This window comes from Camelus dromedarius, chromosome 5 (assembly GCF_036321535.1).
Source record: "Camelus dromedarius isolate mCamDro1 chromosome 5, mCamDro1.pat, whole genome shotgun sequence".
NCBI classification, from domain to species: Eukaryota; Metazoa; Chordata; class Mammalia; order Artiodactyla; family Camelidae; genus Camelus; species Camelus dromedarius.
The window spans coordinates 57,989,280-58,015,609 of NC_087440.1; the positions used below are offsets into that span (position 1 = coordinate 57,989,280).

Consider the following 26,330-nt stretch of genomic DNA (forward strand, 5'->3'; position numbering starts at 1 on the left):
TTCTGGCCTCCAAAATGTGAGAGAATGAACTCCTGTTGTTTTTAAACCAGTAAATTTGTGATCACTTGTTAAAGCAGTCTGAGAAAAGTAATACAGCCTTTCATCTGAAACTTAAACATTCAAATTCCTTAACGCTCGGCAACCCCACTCCTGGTAGTATGCCCGAAGGAACTTGTGCACATGAACACCTTATTCATAAAATGATGCATTTTGTTCACAAAATAGTGCAACTTGTTCCACCACTGACTGGATAATATGATAGAGTCACAAAGTGAAATCTTTATACAGCAATGAAAATGAGTGAACTGTGCCTACAGACAACAACATGGAAGAATCTTGGTAACCTAACGTTGAGTGAAAAAATAAGTCCCAGAAGACTGCAGATGGTACAATTGTATTTTTATGGAACACAAAATATTAAGTATACATACATCTGTGATTAAGCAGTTTCTTTAAAAAAACTAGATAGTGCTTACCATATGATTCAGCAGTTTCATGTTTAGGCAAGTATCCCAGAGGAATTAAAGTTACATTCACACCAAACCTGTACACGAATGTTCATTGCAACTTTATTTGTAACAGCCAAAATCCAGAAACAAACCAAACGCTCCAACAGATAAGCAATTACACAAATGGTGGAACATCTATACCACAGAATACTAGGGAACAATTAAAAGAGAACTATTGATAAACATAACAACTTGGGTGGATCGCAAAAGAGTTATGCTGTGCAAAAAAAAGAGCCAATCTCAAAAGTTTGCATTTTATATTCCGTGCATGTGGTATACTTGAAATGACGAAAAATACAGATGGCGAACAGATTAGTGGTAGTCAATGATTAGAAAGGAGTAAGGGAGGGAGGAAGATGATTGTGGACAAGAAAGATGGCACGGGGGACCCTTGTGATGAAACTGTTCTGTATCTAGGCTGCAATGCTGGCCACGCAAATCTAACCATGTGATACACCTGAAGAGAGCTAAACATATACACACACCAATAAGTGCATGTAAAACTAATGAAATTTGAATAAAGTTGATAAGTTGTATTAATGTTTTTAAAAGGACAGTTGAATTTCCTCTTTCTTTGAGACTCTATTCATTCATTAATTCATCTGTTCAGTCAACAAATATTTGCTGAATATACTGTAGACCAGCCACTACGCCGTCGAACTGATTCATCCAGGTTGTGAGATATGCCACAATGGAAAAATGTCCAATGCCTTCAGAACGTGAAACAGGGAGACCTCACTTTGTCACTTGTATCAGTGAAGGCATTCCTGAGAGAGAGCATTGCTTAAGCTAAAACTTAATGGATGAGTAAGCAGAAGTGAGGTAGATAGTGGGGATCTGGTGCTGGGAGGAGGCAGTGTTTATGGAGGAGAGAATGTATGTGTTCCTTCGACTCTTGCCTTGATCTAGGAAGCAACATGGCTCAGAGGAACTGAATGATGTTCAACAAGAGTGGAGCATAGAGAGTGAGGGGAGAGGGCTGCAAGATGCAGACAAGGAGGTGTTCCGGAGCTGGGTCACGCAGTCAGAGTCTTGTACGCAAGAGCATGGGGTGGGAGGGGTGCTGAGGAGAGTGAATACGGTCACTGATGATGACAGTGTCAAGGATCTAAGACACCACAGAGGTGTATGGACCATCTATATGAACAGCAACGATCACAGGAGCCCAGCCAAAGAGGAGATGGGTGCCAGTCTTCAGCAGATGATTAAAAGTTTCAGTTGTGGCACCAAGGAGTGGCTGGAGAAATTTTATTTTCCACTCCATAATCTCCATTAAACCCCCTCAAAGTTACCCAAATTAATAGTAGTAGTGGTAGTAGTAAAATTAGTGATATGAGCAAAAGATTGATTGCCTGGTGGTGGGGCAAGAAGTTAGGTGTCAACTGCTGGATCAGGTTGATGCTGGGGGTAGGGACCCAACCCGTCTGATAGGACTGTCTTCAGCTGCTCCCTCTCTGTTGGATTCTTCCAGTTTGCAGACAAGTTCACATCCTCCTCATTTTAGTATTCTCCCTTAGCCCTGCAACGGCTCACTCTTCACAGCTAAACTGCCTGAAAGGCTGACGGCAGTGGACTAGTGGTCTCAGAGTTGTCCCTGGGGACAGGAGAAGGACCTGGCTGCTAAGGTCACCTCTGTCACTGTCATTCAACCCAGACACCCACACTGGGTGGTGGGGGCCACTGAAATAATGGAAGAGTCTTCACCTTTTAGCCTGGTTTCTGAAGAGAGAAAAAGAATCTGGGAGAGACAAAAGGCCACTTCTTGTCATAAAAAGGCAGAGGAAAACCTGCTGAAGGTGTGAAGTTGGGCAGTCTTACCTATCTGAGGAACAAGAACGTTTCTGAATGCTTGCAATCCGTATTTTAAGAATCCTACAGTGGATTTTGAGAGGCTTTATTTAGACTGTGTGTGAACTTCATGTACATTAATTAATAAAACTGAGTGGTTTTAATGTATTAAGAAAATGTAGCTGCAGGAGACTGCTACCTCTTATCCAAGGAAGATGAGAGGGACCGCCTCTGCTTATCCACGTGACGTGCGGTAGAGCAACGCAGGACAGACAGCAAAGCCCAGGCAGAACTCAGTGAGGCTGAGACAGCTGGCAGCAGACCTGGACCTTCTGCAAAGCGTGCTGACGGCTGAGGGCCGTTTCTCTCTGAGAACAGCCTTACGTGGAGAAAAGCACCTGCAAGGAATTCAGGGTGTCCTTGACAGGAGCCCAGGTGCTAGAGCATTTTTACATTAGAAAAAGAAAAATTCAACAGAGCCATGTTTTGGATGCAAAGCCCCCAAAGATAGCAAAGCAATACAAGGGGAGAAAAGGCAACCCAAAGTGCAGTTCTGCAGAGGATGCGGAGTTCCTCGTGGCTGACAGTGAAGGAAGAAAGTAAGCAAACAGCCAAAAGCTGGAAAGTCAGACTCCACTAGGGCCCAAGAGGGAAGAGATTCACATAGATAGTGACTCTGGAGTGAGACCAGAGTCACAGGTCCCTCCGGCATTCAGACACGGCCACACCTTCCTTAATTTGGGGGATGGAAGTCTGCAGAAAACACACAGAAAGTTTCGATGTCCAACCTTCTGCCCATGGACCATTCATTTCCAGAACTCCCTCCTCCAGAACACTTTGATGGCATTCAGAAGGAAATTACGAATAATTTAAAGAGAAACCAAAGGAGTGGGGATTCAGTACAGAACGAAAAGAAAAGGCGGGGCGGGGTGGGGCGAGGCAGGGGAAAAAAAAAGTAAACCTGTGTGATCTAATAGGGCTATCATCAAACAGTTCCCCGGAAGGAGAGGGGTTGCCATGATTAGAAGACAATCACTGTGACATTTAAAACACATATGACTAAGTGACTAGAATTATCTAGCAGACTATCTCCTAGTGCTTAATCTCTCCTGTTGAGAATTAAGTTACCTGGAAAAACAATTTTAAGTGTCTATTATTTGCCTCTTTTTAACTTCAGAATTATAAAGTATAAGTTTAATCAAAGTATGCTATGTATAATATCAATCTATAGGAACATAAAAAATAATTCAAACCCTAGTTAATGTGAAAAGCTGAGGCTGCCTTCTATTTGAAGCGTGCATAACTAAACACTTTGATTTGCATATTTCACTCGTTCATTGATGGTGATCATTTCACGAATTCATTTACACCTCTCTAAATGAAACTTGATGTATAACACTGCGCTTTTCTTAATAGACTGTTATCTTCATACCATCAGGAGAAATTTCAGATTTCCGTTTTGTAAAGTGAGAGACCAAATTATTATTCTTGCTTTTTAAAACATTATGAGTATACATATAAAATATGTCAACTGAAGTGTCTTGATGCTTTAATATTTTACTTGTTTATAATAGAAAGTATTATGCATCTCTTTTCAGTGACCAGGGATTTTTCCTTTGGTCCATAGTGATATGTGAGTGGGAGTGTGTAACGTTTGATTATAGGAAGTCAATAAGATCAGTATATGCTGTGATAACGTACTGAACGTTATCCACCCATGATGACTCTGCCTCCTCAGTGGATAGTGATGTGCCCTTTCCTTCCATCTCCGTGATAAATCTGTTGGCAAATCCATTTGGTACTTATTTGCACCCTCGTTATTTTAAACGCTAAAGTACCAGGTCACTTAACCACTCCTTCTTATTGCTTACGCCTCACATTCGTTGTCCTTCCAGACACCACACCTTTCTGGTTCCCCATCTACTGCTTATGGTTCCTTTTTCTAAATCTGCTTTGTGGATTTATCTCCCCCGTCCCCCAAGTTTAACCTTTAAGTATTTTTAGTGTTTTTCAAGTTTCCATCTTCCGTTCAATTCAACAAGGATTTCCAAGTACCAGCTAACGCACAGGCGTAATGATCATTGCTGTACATGCAAAGATGAATAAGACATACAAATCATGAGAGAGACCTATAAATAAACAAGTATAACCTAATCCATACTTAAGTGCTACAATAAAAGTGTGTACAAGTGACTCACCCACAAGGCCTCAGAGGATAAAGCAGAGCCCTGTCCTCTTCTCTTTTTGGTGTCTTAATTGAGCCCTTTCAATTAGAAGAGAGATAGAGGTTCACACAAGCAGACTCAAACAGGGAAGAGTTCATTGTAATATTATCAGTACCAACTCTTGGAGGCAAGCCTATCCATTGGTCCAGCTGATCTTTTTGCACTAGGCTTTGTCAGCTTAAGAACAGACCCCACTCCCAATCCAACACACTGTGAGGAGGCACAGTCCATAAATCATGACATGGAAAAACCACTAGAGGAGATGGCCTAAGGATGACTTAGTTCAAGTCCCAGTGGCCCAATGGAAAGCGTTTCTTTTGCATGATAGATGGTCTAACTGTCCTGATGTAACTGTGTGCTCTTTGCCTAGTCTTTGCCTGGGATGTTTAGCCAAGTGCCAAAGCCTAAAGAAAAGAGCAGAGAGGGCTAGAAGTCATGAGTTCAGGGTTCAAGACTAGGCTTGGAACCAGCTCTGTGGTCTTGGTCAGGTCACCTGCTTCTTTCAGTTGTCATTGTGGATTTCCCCAGGCAAGCACTTGGGCTAAGCAAAAACATAAAATGTACTGAACCCGTATTAAAGCTACTTTTATAGAATGTCAAGAACTATGAAGGGTCTGAGACTGTGCCCTACTTGAAATGTAACAACTTAGCCTGCCACAGTTTTGTGGATGCTGGTAAAAAACATGAGATTGCCGGGTTAGAGACCAAGAACTTTGTTACACGGCATCGCAAGCCGCATGAGCACCTACACATTTGCATCAGTTCTCCTTGCTCCCAGGCTGCATGGGTACCACACAGATGGGCCAGAAGGAAGCCTGTGCACCATCGGTGCATTTCAGGACAGGGATCCTGAGTTTAGGGACCTTGAGAGTAGTGCAGCATTCCAACAAACAAATTTCTGCCGGAAGGTGGAACTTTGTTTATTGTGGATACCATGTCATCATAGACCAAAGTTTTCTATATTTTTCTGGTGTGTCTCTAATAGATCTGAATACAAATCACTGATATTTTATTTAATGATTCCATATGAGCTTCATAAAAATAATAGGAGATCTAATTCTGGAGAAAAAAGTACTTTATGTTAAATGGAGGCTATAAGTAGGAAATAAGAAAAAGTAAAGGTTGCAATATATTTCAGGTTGGTGTTTAAATGTTGTTTGTTGTTCCCCGTCTGAAATTTGCAATATATAATCCATGTGCTTTTTCATTTCACTGTTCAAATCCTGCCTTCAAATAGTGAGCCAAACAATTCCTTTCATGCCCTCTGCTGGCTTTTGTAAGTTAAACATCAATAACACTGCAAAGTAGCCAAAATAATAATACACATGATCATAAAACCTTCTTTTATAGGTTTTATAAAATCCAGTCTCACTTGTTCACGAGTGTCAGAATTCCTTTTTCTGTGCGTAAAATACAAGTTTCAGCTTTTCCTACTGTATAAAAGATTATTGGTTGAGGGGAAGGGAGTGAAAAGATGTGCTTTGTATCACTGCCACCTTTGAGGCAGCTCGGAGGAGTGACGGTACTGCTGTGACATTTAGGAAGCCTCTCTTTTATTGCTGTCCTGGTTCAATAGTAATACCTACTGGCAGTTGAAACTTAATTAGGAGGGCGGCATTGTGGAACCTGCCCATTACTGAAGACTTTCTTCATATTAGCTGCTCCATCACTCACAAAGAATCCATCTACAGATTGGAAGGGTATGGAGTACTTGCCCTTAGTGCTAGTAAGAAGGTTAAGGAGTACTTTACTTGACCATCCAGTTGCCTGTGGCCATCCCTACAGAATACCTTGGGGATGTCGAGGAGGATGTCCCCCAAACTCAGGTCAGTTCTTCCACCCTCTCCCAGGGCTGACTTTTACTCAGCAGGGCCGTACCAGTTATTAAATACTGAAGTTCCCCACAACAGTGGGTACACAGACACTGTCCTTGGCTACCATGTGCCACTCACCCCATCCTGACCTCTGGGACCTACCCCAGGACTCCTTGGACTTCCCCAAAATCAAGTAATTGAAAGGTTAAGACCTTCTCTACTTACAGCAGGAAACTGCCTGATCCAGTCCACCCAGCCCCCTGAATCCGGCAGGCCCTATGCAGGCCCGCTTGAGTGCAGTCCCGTCTGACTTAGCTGTGACCTCTGAACATCACTCCCATGATGTTACTGCAGAGCTACAGTTCAGCAGGGCCAAGAAGGAAAGCAGGGGTATCTTTTTCTCTCCACACAGCAAAAATAGGTGAGATTGAGGGAACATTTCTGTGCCAGGCACACTATGCACTATTTCATTCATTCTTTACATCAGCCTTATTTTACAGATGAGTAAACCAGAAACATCTAAAGATGGTCCCTGACTTCACAACGGTTCAACTTACGTTGTTTTGACTTTTCGGCACTTGGAAAGTGATACACATTCAGTAAAACCCATACTTTGATTTTTGAATTTTGGTCTTTTCCCAGGCTAGCGACATGCAGTACGACCCTCTCTGGTGACACTGGGCATCAGCAGTGACCCTCAGCTCCCAGTCAGCCATGTGATCACGAGGATGAACAACCCGTACACGCACAACCGTTCTGCACCCATACAGCCATTCTGTCTTTCACTTTCAGTCAAGTGTTCAGTGAATTACATGAGACACCCAACACTTCATTATGAAATAGGCTTTGTGTTAGATGACTTTGCCCAACTGTAGGTTAATGTAAGTGTTCTGAGCACATTTAAGTCACGCGAGGCTAAGCTATAATGTTTGGTGGGTTAAGAGTATTTAATGTATTCTTGACTTATTTTTGCCTTATGATGGGTTTATTGGGACATAACCCCATTGTAAGTATAGGAAGATCTGCAGTAACTTCCACAAGATCCCACAGACAGTGCATGCGAGAGCTAGAATATGAAGCAGATCTGACCAGTACCAAAGCCAGACATCTAGTGAAATTCACCCAACGCTGCAAAGCCGAGGACAGTCCAAAGAATATGCAGCAAGCTCGGAAGGTACTTCCAGCAGAGGAGTTTCAGAAATGGTTTACACAGAGGCAGGATCACCAGCAAGAGCATAGAGCCCCCCGGCAGGGGAGACCACATCGGGAGATGGACATTCTCCTACATGTTCTCATGCAGTCTCAGTCACTCTCAGTGACACCCTCTTCAAGGAGGACAAGGGGACCTCCTTTGGATTACCTATGGTTCGACTCCCATAGAAACCAAACAGAAGAGGCCCCAGACTCCCCCTTTGGTTGTTGTTAATACTGAGTGTTAATACTGAGTGTAAAGGAACTTTAAAAAAAGAACTATCTTGACTCTTGTATAAATATAAAACAACTATGTCAAAGCTTTCATTTAACTCGTTAATTAAATGAGGGAACCAGTAAAATAAAGCCTCAAACAGCTCAACAGGAAGTCCCATTAAATAGACAGAGTACAATTGCTTGGTAATTGAGAAGGCACGTCTCCATCAACAGTCAGCTCAAAGGAGAAGCCGAAAGGTGGCAACATATATAAGTCAGGAATACTGAAAAGAATTTGCAGATGGAAACAAAACTGGTGCTTTTTGCTGGGAGAAGGGAAGAAGGTCAATTAACTCTCCACTGGACAGAATTTATTTGTATGTTTATTGATGTATTTAGATTACTCTCCATTTTCTATAAGTTACCTGTGATCTCTGCAGAATTATGCAACAGCGAAGTCAAAGAGGGGATATTCCTATAGGCAAGTCATCTCTAGTGGTTACAGCATTTCCTTGAAAAGATACTAATCTTGTCTTCTTATTCCAGTGTCTTCAGTGTCTTCTTACGTGAATCAAGTGGAAGAAAAATGAATGGAATTGATCCACAAGCACTTTCCTTCCCTTTTGAGCAATTGCCATTGGGTTTGGATTAGGGAATCAGTATGAAAGATTAGGCAAATTAATTATTTGCTCTTCAGCACCAGTCCCAGCAGAGTATTTCAGAGACAAATTATGAAAGCAAAGATATTTTCACATTCATTCATTCATTCAAGCAACAAATTCTTATTGACACCTACTATATGCTCAGCTCTAGGAAAACTATGAGTCCACATGAGTTTCTAGGGAACTACTCCACAGAAGTTGCAGTTACAGTTACTCCTGTAACTGAAGGCACTTAACCCCAGATAAGGTGAGCTGCAAGCCTGAAAACACAGTGTAGAATATCCTGTTCACCTGTTCACCACTCAGGCAGAATGTCTGACCAGCTTACTCATTCATTTTTTTCGTGACTGATACAACTTGTCTGTGAATTTTTCACCATACTCCCCCTTCACCCATTCCCATCACCCCCAGCCCTAATGCCAGAACTTTCTTGGTCATGTTAAAGGTCTATTAGAATTCCCCAGTTTAGGTGGTAGTTCTTAAAACTGACATGGTGAGCCTGGGGTAAGATTTTTTTTTTTATATCAAAACCACATTCTTCAAGTCAAGGAATTTATTTCCAGGCCTTCAATATTCATCCATATTATCTAAGATATTATTTAGACTTGATTTAAAGTTTGCAAAAGTTCAAAGCAAATTAAATCTTTATTGGCATAAACACAAACTCTGAATGGCTCATCAGTGAGCTGAATGAAAGATGACACAGATCTACCAGAAGGTGGCAGTGCTGCTTCTCCAAACATGTCAGGTCAACTAGGATCTTGAATCTCAGGACAGAAACTAGGCGTGGTTATTTCTTGACTCACTTTACATTTAATTCATACACATACTTTACAGAACAGAATGTGACTAAGCTCTACTTCAATGTTCACTATCACAATAGTATTCAAAATATACACAGAGGCAAACAAAACTTAGTAAGAATAGTTTATTTAAGGACAACATGAGTTCATAGATGTGTATTGAACCATTACAATGTGGAAGTTCCCCTGCTGAAAGTTCTATGTGGAAGACATCGAGAAGCAAAGGATCTAAGCCCTTAAGAAATGTGGAATATATTTTGGAAGAACAACTGTATTTATAAAATCATAAGAATTTCTCTTTTAAAATTCTGGTCCCAATCTAACTAGATGCTCCTGGATCTATTCTCCTAAGAGACATTAAACTTACTACTTCCTGTCTCACGGTAGGGTCTCTATCCTTAGCCTATCATGGCCATGTTTTCTTCACCGCTTTCATTTGTTTGACATGAAGTATCTCATCCCTTTACATTTTTGGTCCTGGAAGGCAAATAAGTCTTGGAGTGACTACTTCCCAGTGGAAATAAAGGGGACTTTTCTCAACCTTTTTTCCCAGGCAGCCAAGTAGCACCAAACTCCAAAAATCTGCATTACACCCGACTTGAGCCTTGCAATCCTCCCAAGACCAACATGATATTTCCCACAGAAACCTCAGCAGCCTACCCATGCTTAACAAAAGTTTAGTAGCCAAGAATTCAAAGAGGAAAAAAGAGAGAGAACTTTTATTGCTAGTATTCCCAACTTTAACCATTTCACAGTCTGCAATCCAGGATATTTACTAGCATGTTATGACAAAGAAAAATAATTAGCCAGAAGCCCCTCAGCTTGCTGAAACAACAACAGCAATAATCGTACTTAATAGTCTATTCCTCCTTCTCTCAATCATGCTAAGGTCGTTACTTGGTTTCAGTGAAATGAAAGTCACTATATGGGCACCGTATCTATGTTACTAAGCTCTGACTCAGGAGGCCCGATAATCTCAGTGAGTGTCTCTGGCAGAAGTTTGCACGACTCTTAGAATTCACATAGCTGGGGTCGAAGGAGCGATGAGTTGTGTGTTCATCTATTTTCAGGCAAAAGAAATAATGTAATCAACTTATATACCTTCACTGATCATCTGCTTGCTCCCTCTTCCTTCCACCACCTCTCAGGTTTGAGATTTTTTTTTTTAGTTAAAGCTCATTGCTGAGAAAACAAAGGCTGATGCTACAGAGGGGGAAATGCCAGGTCAGCAACTGAACCACCAAAGCCATATGTTCCCTAAATGCCCATTTTTCATCCTCAGTGGGCTCCGAAGTCAGATAGCTAAGACAGACAATGCAAAGAAAAACATGACCGCAGCAAAGCTCAGAAACAGCTCTACAGTGAAAATGAAGTCTTCATACCAATCATGCATTTTTAATGTGAACACTTTTGGAGATCATCTCAATGTTTAGGCAGGGTTTTTCTTCATTGGTTATTTATTATGCTTTGAGATGGAAACATGAGCTAAGTGGGAAACCCAGAGACCGGGATTTACTTAACAACCACAACCTTGTCCCATCATAAATAAAAAGAAGAAAGTCTAACATCTCTTCAGGTTACATTGTGATAAATATACTGAAGAAGAAAAACCTACCAGGATTCATCACATCTTTTTTTTCCTTCCCATCCTAGAATTCCCTAGTATATAATATCTGATTGGTTTCTTTTCTCTATTAGGGATTCTCTGCCATGTTGTTTAGGTTAATTGTGCCATTTTATCATTTGCAATGTGAACATAGAAAAAAATGGGTAAAATTGAAGAGCTAATAATTAAGTGCCTTTAGCCAAATGAAAATAGCTTGGAGGCGGCCGGGAGAGGTACTGGAGATTAACATAAAATTAGGTCTACGGGTGGAAAAAAAGGAGCAGCTTGAGAACCCCAGCAGTGGAACTAGCCCACTAGTCTGTTCAATTCTTCAGTGCTGATGTCGGGCCTCTCAAATGCAGGCTTTATTTTGGAATGTGAGTGTGAGATTCCCTAGGAGATTATTAAAGTTCTGTGGCAGACATAGTCATGAGATTAAGCTTCTGAAAACAGAGTTGCTCCTGTAAGACTGAGTAACTGAGCCCACGTGCTGAGGCTCAGGCCTAGGCATTCGTATACTTCCACAGCTCTCAAATTAAGACCGGTGTCTTCAACAGCCATCCAAGCGATTCTGCCATTTTCAGAGGTGAAACTGATGCTTGGCTCTGTGTCCTGAAAGAATGCATTAATCCCCACTTTACACTGAGAATAATCCCTAGAAACATTGTAAACAGATTTTAAAATGTCCAGAATAAATAGGAAATCTGGAACCCACCAGAGGGAACTTGCGAGGCAGCTGAGTACCGTTTCAGGAGATCCCGTGAGTCACTCGTGACCATCCCCACGTCTAAAGGAGCCTTTTCAAGCTCTGTTTTCACAAAGCCAAGAGATTTTTGCACCCTGTGGTAAATAAAGTGCAGCAAACAAGACACAATAACTGCCTTAAATGGTCTCATCAGACGGTTAATTATCAGGAATGATGGCTTCCCTCTGGCCAGACTATGTCACGATGCCAAATCTTCACAGTGAATTTGCTGATAAAGGTGAACTTCACTTAGTCCAGACCTGACAGACTGTGGGTCGTGCTGATCTTTACCTTTGTTGAACTCATTCTTAAAATAATACCTTCCCGCCTGAGTGCCCTCCAAGATGATACACAGAAGTAGGTAAGAGGGTGAAGCAGTGAATGGAAATTACAGGAGCTGTCGTGTCCTCTGCGACAGCTCCAAACGCGAGGCTGAGCTGTGCTGCCCCAAAGCAGGCTGACTGTCAAGACTGAAACATTCGGATCACTGCGGATCTCCAAATGGAGGGTGAAGACTCTGACAACAATCAAATCCATTTCTAGAAGGATTCTACAGTTGCACACATAAACTTGATGCTAATCACCCATGAGTCAACCTAGGTGACACCAATAAGTGTTTTTTTAAAATAAAATAAAGTCATAGTTTCTTCTTATTCTGAGTTGCATTTGGTGAGTGTGTTTACTTTGTGAAAACTCATGAAGCAGTCCACTTAAAATTGTGTATATTTCCACATATTTCCAAAAAATGCTTGCTTTAAAAAAAAAGAGACTTAAGATTGTTCTAGATATGGGGTCAGCAAATTATGGTCTGTGGGCCAAATACTGCCACCTACTGTTTTTTCTTACAACCTATGAGTTATGAATGGTTTGTATATTTCTAAATAGTTGAAAAAAAAGAAAAAATAGTATTTTGTACACATGAAAATGTTATAAATTTCTAATTTCAGTGTCCTTAATAAGGTTTTATTGAAACAGCCACATCCATTCTTTTATTTGTTTGTTATTTTTTTAATGGGGAGGTTTAATTAGTTTTATTTATTTATTTTTAATGGAGACACTGGGAACTGAACCCAGGACTTCGTGCATGCTAGGCATACACTCTACCACTGAGCTATACCCTCCCCACCATCCATTCCTTTGTATATTGCCTGTGGCTGTTTTGGTTCTACTGCAACAGAGTTGAATAGTTGGGAAAGAAACAGTATGACCTGCAAAGCCTAAACTATTTATACTTATATCATTATTTATACTATTTATATTATATATAAATATTTGTATTTATATCTAATCTTTTACAGAAAATGCTGACCCTTGTTCTAGATTTAAGGAGACAAAGGACATCAGACAACCAAATACAATACGTTATTCTTGACTGGAGCTCGATCAGGGAAAAATGCTATAAAGGACAGTTTGGAAACAATCTGGGAAATGTGAGTATGTTCTGTTTAATCAGATATTTTTATAACCATGTTAAATTTCCTGGTGTGATAATGGTACTGTGGTTGTTTACGTGGGAGAATGTCCTTGCTCTTAGGAGATACATAGAGTTGCAACTTCCTTGCAAAGGGTTGGGGGAGAGGTATACAAAGAGCGCACAGATTTATCACAAATGTTAGCTATTAGTGAATCTAGGTAAGTGATATAAGGGTATTTATCTTACTATTCTTTCAAGATTTCTATAGGTTAGAAAGTTTTCTAAATATAAAGTTGGGGAAAGTAATAAATAAAAACCAAAAACAGTATTAAAAGAAGTCACCTGGCAGGATATAAATGATCGATCAGTAGCACATGCTGAGGGCCAGTCAGTTAACAAAAGTGGTTTGAGGTTTGTACATAAACCGCTTCAGCAGATAAACTTTGGGAGTTGTCATCTATCAGCCAAGGGCTCTCATCCTTGTGGCTTTTCTGAATTCTCCTTTCTGTTTTTTCTGAGCCAACTCCAGACTGCAAGGGGTTTACCAAAGATTTACTTGTTATTCGATCTCTACATTTGAACCAAAAATGATAGTCTGTGTTTATCCTGTCTTTCGAGAAACTAAAAAAAAAGAAAAAAGAAAAAAATATTACCTCCCACGTAAATGTACTTTTCAGTTTTTTCTAATGGGACATAGAAATCCATCATTAACTGTCACTTTGTCTTTTAAGAATTATTTAATTCCTTGAAGATTTATTATCTCTTTAATCAGAGCAAAGTCCTAATGCACCAGTAATCATCAGTAATGTACCAGTAATTATACACCATTTTCAGCCTATATCTCATCTGTGTATTTTTGTGAGAATTTCTTTTCTAAATTATGTTTTTGTCTGTGGGCAGTCATTTTGAGGTTTAGGAACCAGCTGAGGTCTAGATTTTCTTGAAAGGTTGCACGCGGATCTGCAAGGGCTTGGGAATTCCACGAAGAAGCAGTTGTAGGCCGGGGCCATGAAGCCTTCTCGGCTCTAGAATGCAGTAAATGTGATTGTCACTCTTCAAGACCAGTCCCTTGGCCCCAAGTCAGGTTGCCTCATTGTGACATAAAATCTATTTTATCACAATTCATTTTGTCTCATATTGTCAGGCAGAGAGCGTACAGGTTGTGACTTCTCAAGGAAACAAAAACAGCACTTGTTTTACTAATAGAATTGATGGTCTCTTCAAAGCAAAAATGTAGATCAGAAACAAATTGTCCTTTACGCACTGGCTGAGCTTTAAAACAACTCCCCAACTGTCACAGAAAGGAACAAGACTTAATTCTATGTAAATGCATGAACCAGTTTCTAAAAATAAAATTGGAAAGCACTTTAGTTGCTATAACCTTCATTCCAGGAAAATGAGTTATATGAGTGTCTTATATTGTTTTATGGAATTTGGAGATTAAAATGATTTTTGGTAGACATCATGTCGGCTTCCTATTCGAACGAGCCCAGAATGAAGCTGAATAGAGTTATAGGGAAAAAATGAATGACCGTTAACTGGCAGTGAAACAGCCAGGCATTGCCAGTAACTTCTTCAGCTCATATTTACACACGTTATACTCCCTTCAAATTTGTTATTGGCTATGTTCGCATAGACTGAAGGTTCTGCACCCGTGGTACCTCTCAAAGCAGATTCCTGTTGATTCAAACTATTTTATGGCTGATCCACTCCAGAGTTTGGAGAAAGGGGATCATAGTCAGCTCTTTGTGATCCCCTGTGTCCCATCCAAGGCTGGCAACCGGTAGAGCAACTGATAGCATATCCTCTGCCCCTATGGAGATGAATCTCTGATGGAAATGAATGTTTGGTGAGCCCCGCTAAAGGCTTTTACAAAGTGAAATTCAAAAGTTAAACAATCAGACCTTTGTAGCGGAAATAATGTATTTTCTCTCTCCTTCTTGATAATGTCTTTTTATTCTCCGGTTCTTCTATCATTGATTCTGAACATTAATGTTGAGGTTTACTGTCCCGGTGAAGAGAGGGCACCAAAACTCCCAGGAAAAACAAGAGTGAAGCCGTAGGCTCAAAAGCCTATACTGAATTTCACAATAGGTTCGGCAACCTATGGCAGAGACAGCTTCAAAAGAGGAAAGCAAACAAAAGTTTCTTGAGTTCCAGAAGGAAAAAAATATGAAGTGCTCAGAACGTGGTGTTTATATGAGAAAGTCCAGTGTTGTTTTTTCTGAAACACAAAGGAAAGATAAGGACACTTGAGGGAGGGAGCTAGAGAGATGTGGGAGAGTGAAAAGACTTAAAGGGAGTGAATGATGCGGGTCTGTGTAAAAGGGCCTCTCACGCTGCTGCCTCTGGGTCCAAATCCTTAGATGGGAAGGAGTGATGAAAACCCCCAGAAAGATGTCAGAGGACAAGACAGGAGGGGACTTGTCCCCTGTGTCCTGTCTGGAATGCTGGGAGGAAAGGGCCTCCCTGGGTGCCCCCAGCAATGTGGAGTAGCCCCAGTAGAAGGGAAAGGACCAGGCAGGTGCAGGAGAAAAAGGACGTGAGGCAGACCCACATCCCACCAATGGCACCTCCAGTCTCCTGTACCTGCGGTGTCTGAAGGAGGGTCTTGAGTGAGCACAGAGAGAACTGAAGTGTGGGACTGCAGAGAAGGGAGACAGACACTCCCACAGGGAGAGGCTGTGGGGTGAGCCGCCAGTCGGAGATGAGATGGGAAATGTTGCTGAGTCTCAGAAGGTGAATAGACCCCAGCCTGAGTTGAGTCCAGAGCCCCGTCTACCGGGCAGAGGGCTGAACCCAGAGCAGAGCAATTGCCTTGAGGTGAGCTGGTTGAGGGAACAGTCTTTGAGAGACATCAACTGTGGATGCAGCAGGAAAGTGATTGCAGCCCAACGGTTTCTCTTTCAATGCCAAGATAATACATAAATCCCCCAGAGCCTCTAACAGCTCCTGGGGAGATGGGAGGGGGAAGGGAGAGAGATGAAACAGGAAATGATTATGCACCCATGGTTCTCAGCCAAGAGTCAGTTTTGTTCCTTGAGGGATGTTTGAAAATGTCCAGAGATGTTTTTTAGTTGGTACAGTGGGAGAGGGGAGGCACCTACTGGCATCTAGTCCGCAGAGGCCAGGAATGCTGCTAAAACAGCCTACAACACACAGGACAGCTGTCCCAACAAAGAAGTATTCTGCCCCAAATGTGAATAGTATTGAGGGCAAGAAACCCGGAGTCAAAGTGATTGTTACCACCATTAACAGAAATCAAAACATGAGAATGTTTTTAAAAAGTTGTATTTTTGCCCACCTGAGTTCCTATACTGAACAAACACACACGTGCATATGTGTATACACACACACACACACACACACACACACACACACACACACACACTACGATACAAAGATGGAGATTTGAAGAAAATGGTGAGTGGAACGCAAAATGGAAGGGCATAGCCCTGAGAAACTTCAACAGTTAAAAGTTAGATAGGAAAAACCAGTAAGAAAGATTTGGGGGAGAGGAAATGACGTACAGAAGAAACCAAGAGTGTGTAGTATCACAAAAGCTAAGGGACATGGAAGTAACCTAAATATCAATTGACAAGAGGTCTGGATAAAGAAGTTGTGATATATTTATACAATGGAATACTACTCAGCCACAAAAAAAGAATAAAAGAATGCCATTTGCAACAACATGGAGGAACCTGGAGATCGTCATTCTAAGTGAATTAAGCCAGAAAGAGAAAGAAATATACTATATGATATCACTTGTAAGTAGAATCTTTAAAAAAAGACATAAATGAACTTATTTACAAAATAGAAATACAAGAACAGACATAGAAAACAAACTTATGGTTACCAGAGGGAAAGCAGATAGGGAGGGATAAATTGGGAGTTCAAGGCTTATAGATAATAACTATTATATATAAAATAGATAAACAACAAGGTCCTAATGTATAGCATAGGGAACTATATTCAATACCTTGTAATAGCCCATAATGAAAAAGAATATGAAAAGAAATATATGTGTGTGTGTGTGTATGTGTGTGTGTGTGTGTACAACCGAATCACTATGCTGTGCAACAGAAATTAGCAGAACACTGTAAACTGACTATACTTCAATTTAAAAAAAAAAATCTAAGGGGAAGAGTGACTCAAGAAGGACAGAGTGGCCAACTGTCCAAGAAGAGAAAATGACTAGTAAAAAGTATGTCAAATGAATTCTGCCTCCTGCCTATTAGGACAGGTGGGAAGTGATGAGATCCAGAGGAAATGAGAAAGGATCAGCTTCGGGTAGGAGAAGATATTCCTCTTCCCTCTTCCTTTGCAGCAGGATGGGAGAAAACGAGAATGGGTACAGATACAAGAAGGCTTGTCAATTTTATTGCAAATAATTGTGAATTTCCCACATCAGAGGCAAAATTGTCTGCTGAAACTGAGAAGGGAAGAGAAGAGAAGCCAAAGAGTGTGGAAGCTCTGAAATAGTAACTATGGAGAGTAGGTGAGTCAGTCAAGGGAAAGTTGGCAGGTTGCGTGGGTGGTGTTGAGCACCCAGTTGAGGCTGGTGATCATGAAATTGTAATGATAATGATCAGCATGTAATGTGATATTTCCCCAGAACTTCTCAGCTGCCTGATGCAATCACAGAAAAGACAGGCAGCTGGATTAGCCAGCATGGAGTTTTGGTAGGAGCAGTGGTTCTTCACCAGAGTTTGTGTCAGAATCACACTAAAATTTTTTGGAGGCACAAACACACATGCATAGACTCTATCCCACAGTTCTGGCTCCGTAAACCTGATGGTTGGTCCGTACATCCCTCCAGTCTACGGGAAGTTCTTCAGTGATGTGCAGCCCCCACTTAGCAGCCACTCATCCATTTGGTGCAACTAAAGACAGACTGGCCAGGAAGTTAGCAAGGGAAGGATTAAAATGATAGGCAGTAAAATCTAAACCAGATTAGATAAAGAAGTAAAGACACAGAGTCTCATGGATAGAGAGAATATGGATCTCCCTCAAATTACGAAGGGGTTATGTCCCAATAAACCCATTGTAAGTTGAAACTATTTTAGGTCGAAAATGCCTTTATAATACACCTAACCTACTGAACATCATACTTTAGCCTAGCCCATCTTCGTGCTCAGAACACTTAAATGAGCCTACAGTTGAGCAAAATCATATGACACAAAGCTTACTTTATAGTAAGTGTTGGCTACCTTGTGTAATTTCTTGAACAGTGTACTGAAAGTGAAATACAGAGTGTAGGTACATCGGTTGTTTATCCCAATGATGTCATGGCTGATTGAGAGCCACCACAGCCCAGCATCAGGAGAGAGAATGGTACCACATATCCTGCTCTGCTAGCCTGGGAAAAGATCAAAATGCAAAATTCAAAGGATGGTTTCTACTGAATGCATATCGCTTTCACACCATCATGAAATTATAAAGTCGTAAATTGAATCATCCTAAGTTGGGGACTGTCTGTACAGAGATCAAAGTATGGGAGGTCCCAATAAAGCCAAAGAACATGTCCTGTGCAGAAAGAGTGCTGATGGCAAGTTTGAATTAAGCAAATTTAGAGTACAGTTTCATTCTCACCATAAATTTTTGTAGAGGAGAAAAAAAAATGTGTAATCTCCCATAAAGCTGTGTTTTCTTGTAAGTGATGGCCCAGAAATGCTTGTCATTTCTTTGATGCTAATGAAACACTGAAGTTTCCAAAGACAAATTATGTCATGTGATGCTGCCCATAGAGCTTATAGGCATTTTCCCCCATTCTTTACAGATGTCTTCCCACAGGGGATGAAAAACAAAGAGATGAACACTCTTTAAGCACTGAAAGGGGAAACTGGTGATGGGAAAGGCTGTCCCTACACTGATGACTGGACCTGCTGAGGCCCTACTCACGGTCATTTTACCATGAGCCACGGTTCCTTGTCTTCCAAACTGTAAGACAGGAACACTAACCAAGAGGAAAATTACACAATTCATGCCGTTTCCATTTTATAATTTGGGGGGAGTAAATCAAATGATTGCTAAAAAGAGAACGTTATTTTAGGATGGAGGCAGAAGGAAGGCTTTGGATAATAAGGGCCTTAGGAAGTGAACTGAGAATTTTTATCTCTGGTCAGTAAATTACTTAGACAGATCGTCTCTTTAAGACAAAGGAATCTTTCAAGTTATCTGCTTCTATTTTCACAAATATTGGCTATGATCACTGTTATTCAGCCCCTTGCAACCTTTCTGCCCAACTCTATCAACAAAGGAAATTGCTCGTGGGATGGGTTCCATGTCTCACTCAGCGGTCACAGGCTGGTATTGAGTGGTGCCCCTGCCTGGAGGGCTGAGCAGAGTCTGTGAAGAGCAGGGAACACCTCTGAAGACTGGCCTCCTGGTCTGGCCTCATGTGACTCTGCCTGACACACTCCCTAGGCTTTTCCTACAGTGAAGGTGTGATCTCTCTTTACAGCATCCTCTCAGGGACAAGTTGTTGGACTGTAATTTAGTGGCCCCCTAAGTTTTTGATTTTGTCTTTTTGATTTTCCAATGTTTTCAACATTGTTAGGGCTAGGGCTAGGGCTAAAATGGGCGCAATAATAAATACAGAGATAGAGGAGGTAGCTGGTCGTAGTGGTTCTTTAGTAAACAGCTTAATTGCGTCGGCGATGGGCTGTAGTAGGCCATATGGTCCTCAATCCATCAGCCTGGGAGAGAATGCTCTTCGTGGTCCAGCCCCATCTCCTATCACTTTCCTCCCTCTCTCTCTGAAGCCCGCACTCCAGCCACTGCAAGCGATGGCACTTCTTGGTGATGTGGCATTTCTTCCACGTTCAGGAATGCATTTCCCCCAATCTTCAGGTTGGGAAACAGACCCAGATTCTATTCATAGCTTTGCCATTAGTCAGAGGGGGCTTCAGTTTCTTCCTCTACAAAATAAGAGAATTAGAGGCTTAGCCATTGCAAAGTTGTGGCCCTATCCATCCTTTGACAGGCAGAGCGTTTGTGCGGGGGTGTGAGTGTGGGGGGGTGTGTTCCACTCCCCAGTCCACCCTAGTCCCCACCACTCTCTCTCACCCAGGCCCAGCAGCACACACATTTACATTAGTACCTGGCCCTTGGTGCACAGAAATTGCCCACCAAGAAGCCAGATGATCTGTAAGGTTTCGTCCAGGTCTAACAACATGTGAAATAAATTAACTCAAAAAACACAGGCTCAAGCAGATGGTAAATGTGCAAGAAATACATAAAAGACCTCAGCCTCAGGTACCAGAGACCCTATCAAATAGTCCTGGACTGACACCAGGACCTTTACAAAACTGTCGGATTCCCTTGACTGGTCCCATGTGGCTAACGAATTTGCTTTTACCACGTGGCTTAGCAGGTATTAGCACCATTGCTCCCAGGATGGTCTGTTTTTCCCCACAAAACCAAACTGATTTCTCCACAGAACACCTGTTCCTTTTGAAGCTGTAACCCAATGATCAATAATCTTTATTTTCCGTCCTGTCTAATAATTTATATGCGAGAAAATGAAGGTCCTACTATTTCTCATTTTAGCACTGCCTCTGTTCTGCCGGTGTCTGATGCAGCAAAGAAAATCTGGAGCCCATTTCTCTCCATCACTTGATTTTGACAAGATCATGAACCCCTGGAATTCCAGTCCACCCCAGGGAAACTTGTTGTTCAGACGCTGTGATATATGCTCACCGACTCCCAACATCCATTTCCTTTGACATAAAGACGATGGCCTTTTCTTTCACCAAACCCATCTCATCTTAAACCAGTTTAAACCTTTTTTTACACTAAAGCCATGCTGCTCAGGTGTGATAAAAACAAATAAATCATCTAGTTTACTCCAAAGAGAAAATGCTATGACAACGGCTAAAGGGCAGAGGGCTGAATCAAACAGTTTCTTAAGACCCCTTCAAGCTCTGCTGTTTTGTGATTGTAATTTAAGTTCATTGAAAGATTATACCAGAACTATGGATGCCTCACAATATCTTATGAATCCAAAGTACTGGAAAAGAAGTGTTAAGAAATCTACATTAAGAAATCTGTCTCCAACAATGAAAGCAAGGAACCCTTGAGAATGTACATGTGGAGACACCAACTTCTGAACTTCAAAGAAGAGGCCAAAGTAATACAGGGCTGGAATATGCAGAGTGGCACCCAGAGATCTGAGAATTACGTTCCGGTGATGATCTACAGCTCTGGAGAGTCAAGGTCTGGGATCCCAGAATGATTTATGACTGCAGAGCTATGTACGAGAAATTTATTTGGAAGTCGAGAAAAGAAAGATGAGCTAGTGTCTCAGTAAGTGCTTGCAATCCTCTGAGAAATAGCTAAGCCCTTGCAAAGGTTATAACCAAATATAGGAACACTTCTAATCTTGATCATCCTTTTGGAAGTGAGTACCTATTGTGACTGAAAAGACAGGGTGTGTACTCATGCAACCAGAATTTTATATATATATATTGCAGCTCTCCGTTGATTTCATTCACTTGGAAATTATCTTTTACTTCTGAAACTCATTTGGTTAGGCAGTGCCTAAACTAAAGCTTGGAGATACTGCCCAAGGTCGCTCAGATAATAAACTCCAGAGTCAAACTATGCCTGACTGCTGAATCTGGACTCTTAATCATTATATAATATTAACTTTCTATTAAAGAAATACACTGTTCATTTATTCAAACACTTCTACTGATGAGAGAGCCAATGGAAGTTTTAAAGCATGATCAGCCTTGTTTTTTAGAAAGCTTACTCTGACAGTGGAGTGGTGGGTGACCTATGTGGTGGAAGAGACTGGTGGCAGGGATGCACTTACAATACCACTGTAGTAGTCTGAGCAGGACATGAGGAAGACCTTTAATGTAGTAGCAGTGGAGATAGAGAAGAGGAATCAAACTTAACATGTAGTTTTATAACAGAATTAGTAACTGTGGACAAGAAACTGGATAGTTAGAGGTGAGGGAGAAGGAGTTATTGAGGATGACTTTGTCTTCTAATTTGGAGCCTGGGTGATGCCCTTGATGGAAGAGGGAAGATTAAAAGGCCAAGAACAAGTTGATGAGGACAGCGGAGAGAATGAATTCAATTTGGGAGCCTGAGGTTATTCCATCAGGTGTGCAGAACGAAAGATGGTCACAGGTAGGAGTCACGACTGTATGGATGGAGGCTAGAGTCAAGAGAATAGGTGAGATCACTCAGGAAAACGTTATGGAGAGAAAAAGACCCTGTGAGTCACCACTTATGTGCAGAAAAGGAGGAAAAAGCAGAAGACAGAAGCGGAATGCTGCAGGCAGAACTGTGGAGGGCCATGTCTGCGGAGCAAAAGAAAGGCTTTCAAGAAGCAAATAACACAGGGAAGCCAAACGAAAGAGGTCCAAATATAGATCTTTGGATTTAGCCATTAGAAAGCTGTTAGCAGAGCTGAAAATCAAGCAGTGGAAGTCAATGTCATTCACAGCCATCCAAGCCTGCTCAGGATTAGGAATAAACTCCTTTCCTAATGGAAGAAAGTTGTAGGAGTCTTGCTGAGGCTTTAAAGACTATAGGCCAGGTACTTGGTGTTTCCGCAAATGGAGATAGTGTGTTTACCTGAATTCAAAACGCTGACAGTGTTTGACCTAATTTTTATCTAAATACTAAGTCAAAACAAGAGGCTTTCAAGATAATAAGTGCTGACATGCCCGTGATTGTCTTTATGTGAGGAACAGGAGCCTGTTACAGAAAGGACAGATGCCCAGAGACTTTGACTAATTCAGGGCTCACATTTATTTCAAGATGTTTTATTCAGGATTAGTTCTAATGAGAGAAAGCTTGTATTTTTGTTTCCTTAAGGGGTTAAAATGAAGTTCTCACGTTCCAGGCAACAGCATCGATGGTCCACAGGGCCCACCAGTTTTAAAGTCATGTGATTGGTGATACCTTTTTAATTTGGGGACTCTCATCTCAAGTTCTGTACATTAAAGAAAATTTTATTTTTATTTTTATATTGTACTATTCTAATCCAGATAATTCAAATTCACATAAAATATACCCACACTGTTTATATTAAATAATGTTACTTTACATATTAAATATCTAAAAAGGCTTTTTAGAAGTTAGTATTTGACACATTTAACTGAGAATATGTTTTTACTCTACCATATTGCTTGGCAAACAAGTTCTATACAAATGTAAGGTGTATTAGTATTGTCTCTAATGAAATATTAAAGTAGCTTAATAACATCTTACTATTTGAAATACTTCTTTAAGAAGCTGATGGAACTTGTAAGGTTTTTGCATCACTTTGAACTAATCTCCACTTTGAGTGGGATGCCTACCCCAACCCTGTGTTTCATGTGAAGAGCATAAATTATTCTGTTTTACAGTTGAGACACTGGGTCTCTGAGAAAGTAGGAAAAAAGAACTTGAGTTATGAGCAAGTCGGAGATTAAATCAGACAAAGAATGGACAGATTTTTGTGCTTCTAGGCCTATTCTTTCCTTCTTTGTTATATCACAAATAGGCTGCCTCTATACCCCTAACCAACTCCACCAATTGTGTTGTTTGTGTTAAAAAAAAAAAAAAAAAAGCCCTGGTTTTGACATTTTCATTTGTAGTAACTGGTAAAATAACAATCTTAAAATATCTAGAACTGGAAGTATGTTACCTCAAAATTACCAGTGCCAATGATAAATAATACCTGATAGGTCAATATTAACAAACTCACAAAGTTAAAGTTTTCTGGGTTCAACTCTCATTCAAAGATAGTCCATTCATAAATTTCCCAGTCAAATTCAATTCATTCAAACTTCATTCATTCAGATCATTCAATATTCATAGTCAGTCTTAGAGAAGACTTCAACAGCAGTTGAGACAAAAGGGGAAAAAAAACACTTTTCATTCGCGATCCAGTTCTGCAAAGACTGAATTCTAACTGATTAGAAGGCATGTGACAGCCAAATGGGCCTGAACAATAGAACAGAGTGTGGTGGAGGGATTTAAGTGTGGGGCTAGGAAACCGGCATCTCAAATTGTCTTGAAGGTCTTGCCAATGACTTGCAGCCTGACTTTACTCTATTTATGTCCCCTCTTTCACTCCGATGTTCAATCTCTTTCTCTATAGAAACCGGGTCGGGGGGATCATTTGTGGCCTGTTTTGTATGATACGTGCCAAGTAACAAACTGTGATAAAGAACTCTGTTCAGTCCTAGCTGGGGGTGAGTAGACAGGCTAAACCCCGACCACCCAGCGCATGGGTGAATTTTTAAGAAGCAATGATCTTCTTTCTCTGTTTTACATTTCAGTGTGAAAAATATTAGAAAGCACAGAAAAGTAAAAATAATTGAAATTCATCCACAAATCCAGAAATTATTGCTGACATTTGGTGTATTACCTTTCAGTCTTGGGTGTGTGTGTGCCTATGACACACGTTTAACACACACGATTAAAGAGGAGACTATATTTTCAGTAAATTACAACCTACAACAGACAGTGCTTTGCCCCCTGTATTCTTCACTGAGTAGATAATATATTTTTTAATAATCTGTGAGGATTTGGGGGTGGCTCCCATATTATTCTGTTTAATGCACTTAACATTATTTATTTATTCAGTCCCATCTTTTTAGATATTTAGGTCATTTTCAACTTTTTGCTGTTAAGAAAGATGCTGCATTAAATATCATTAAACATAAATCCTTGTAGCTAATTGATTATATGACTAAGATAAATTTAGAGTGTTAAAATCACTGAGTAAAGGGATATGATCATCTTGGGCTCATACATTATATATTCTCCAATGGCTTTCCAGAAAGTTTACACCAAATTGCACTCTGTTCAGTGTTGTATGAGAGTGTACATTTGCCTGAATTTTCTTTCATCTTTATTATTTAATTGGTTTTTAAGAGTACTTCACTTGTTTTAATTTCTTGGGTTCTTAATGAGCAATCCTGTTGGTAGGATTGCTCATTAAGTAGGATAAGTATCTGTGCATTTTTAATTGAATCTCTTACTTTTCAACCTAGAAGACAAAATCTACTACTATCTTATCAAAAGAACACCTAGAAGTACAAACTTCCAACTTATAGTTAGGAAGGAAGTAGGGACTGAAAGCCCCAGAGGATACTCAGATATCTGCCAATGATCTAGAACAGAGATGGAAATTTTATGTAAATACACGGTGCCTTTGTTCCCCCTACCCCCACTCCCCAGTTGGCAGACATGACACTTTTTCCAGTGAGCCTGGATATCCTCAGAATTCTTCTCAACCCCAGCTGCTATCATTCTGAACAATTACCTCTTTTAGTTGGTACTTGAAATGAAACCAGTTTGCCCTTTTGGCCCAGAGTGTAGCCTACAATTCCAATGGAAAAGATAAAGGTAGGAAACCTACAATGTCACATGGCTGCTGGACTCTTCCCTGATCTGGTCCTCTCCTAAATATGTGTCATAGAAACGCAGTGTTAGCTCCACACAGACGTTCCATTGTACCTACGCCGTTAATGTATACAGTGCACTTGTGGAAGTTCTGGCCTCTTTCCATATCCTCCTTAGTTTCTAGAACAGTACTCCTTGGCGATAATAAACAGCTGTTGGCTGTCTGATAATGTAATTATCAGGATTCTTCCTCGGTCTCTTCAAGCTCAATATATACTCTTCCTCTAAAGTTTGCCTCCACTGTTCAACATTCAGTTATGTTTCTTCTCCCTTCCTATCCCTTTCCATTTTAATGTCCCTTTTTCATGCAGCCTGTTACCATTCCCTAAAGGGACATCATTTCATGGGATCCTGAGTGGCCATGTCCATTCAACAAGCACATAAGAGAGTGGCTGCCATATGGTGTCTTTAGAGATCAGTAAAATCATTCTTTTTTTTTTAATTGAAGTATAGTCAGTTTACAATGTTGTGTCAATTTCTGGTGTACAGCACAATGCTTCAGTCATACATGACCATACATATATTTGTTTTCATATTCTTTTTCACCGTAAGTTACTACAAGATATTGAATATAGTTCCCTGTGCTGTACAGTATGAACTTGTTGTTTATTGTATTTTGTGAGAATCCTCCTGTATTTCGCAGCAAGAGACATTCTGCCATAGTTCAGTAGGTGTTCTGTGCGATTCAGTGGGTTTATAGATGTAATTCTTGGTGTATTTGTGGGGCAGGGTGAGCTGTGAGTCTCTCTACTCCGCTGTCTTGGCACTTCTCTCAGTAAAATCACTCTTATGTAGACCATCCACTTGGAGAAATGGTGCCCCTTTTTTTTTTTTTGCCGCAAAAGAAGGAAGCAGCTGGTGAGGAGCTGATAATGAGAGCTGTACTTTTGATGAGCAGCAGGAAGGATCAGTCCAGAGGAACTGAGGATGGAATGACTAGTCA

At 40.7% G+C, this 26,330-nt stretch overlaps 1 long non-coding RNA gene across 1 annotated transcript in view; it reads left to right on the top strand.

Moving 5' to 3' along the window:
* Positions 1 to 13,030, top strand: part of LOC105086233 (uncharacterized) — a 198,496-nt gene extending 185,466 nt beyond the window's left edge. Inside the window, exon 6 of the long non-coding RNA XR_010380989.1 lies at positions 12,858 to 13,030. This is a non-coding gene — a long non-coding RNA (uncharacterized LOC105086233). The remainder of the gene's footprint in view (positions 1 to 12,857) is intronic.
* Positions 13,031 to 26,330: the final 13,300 nt, after the last annotated feature.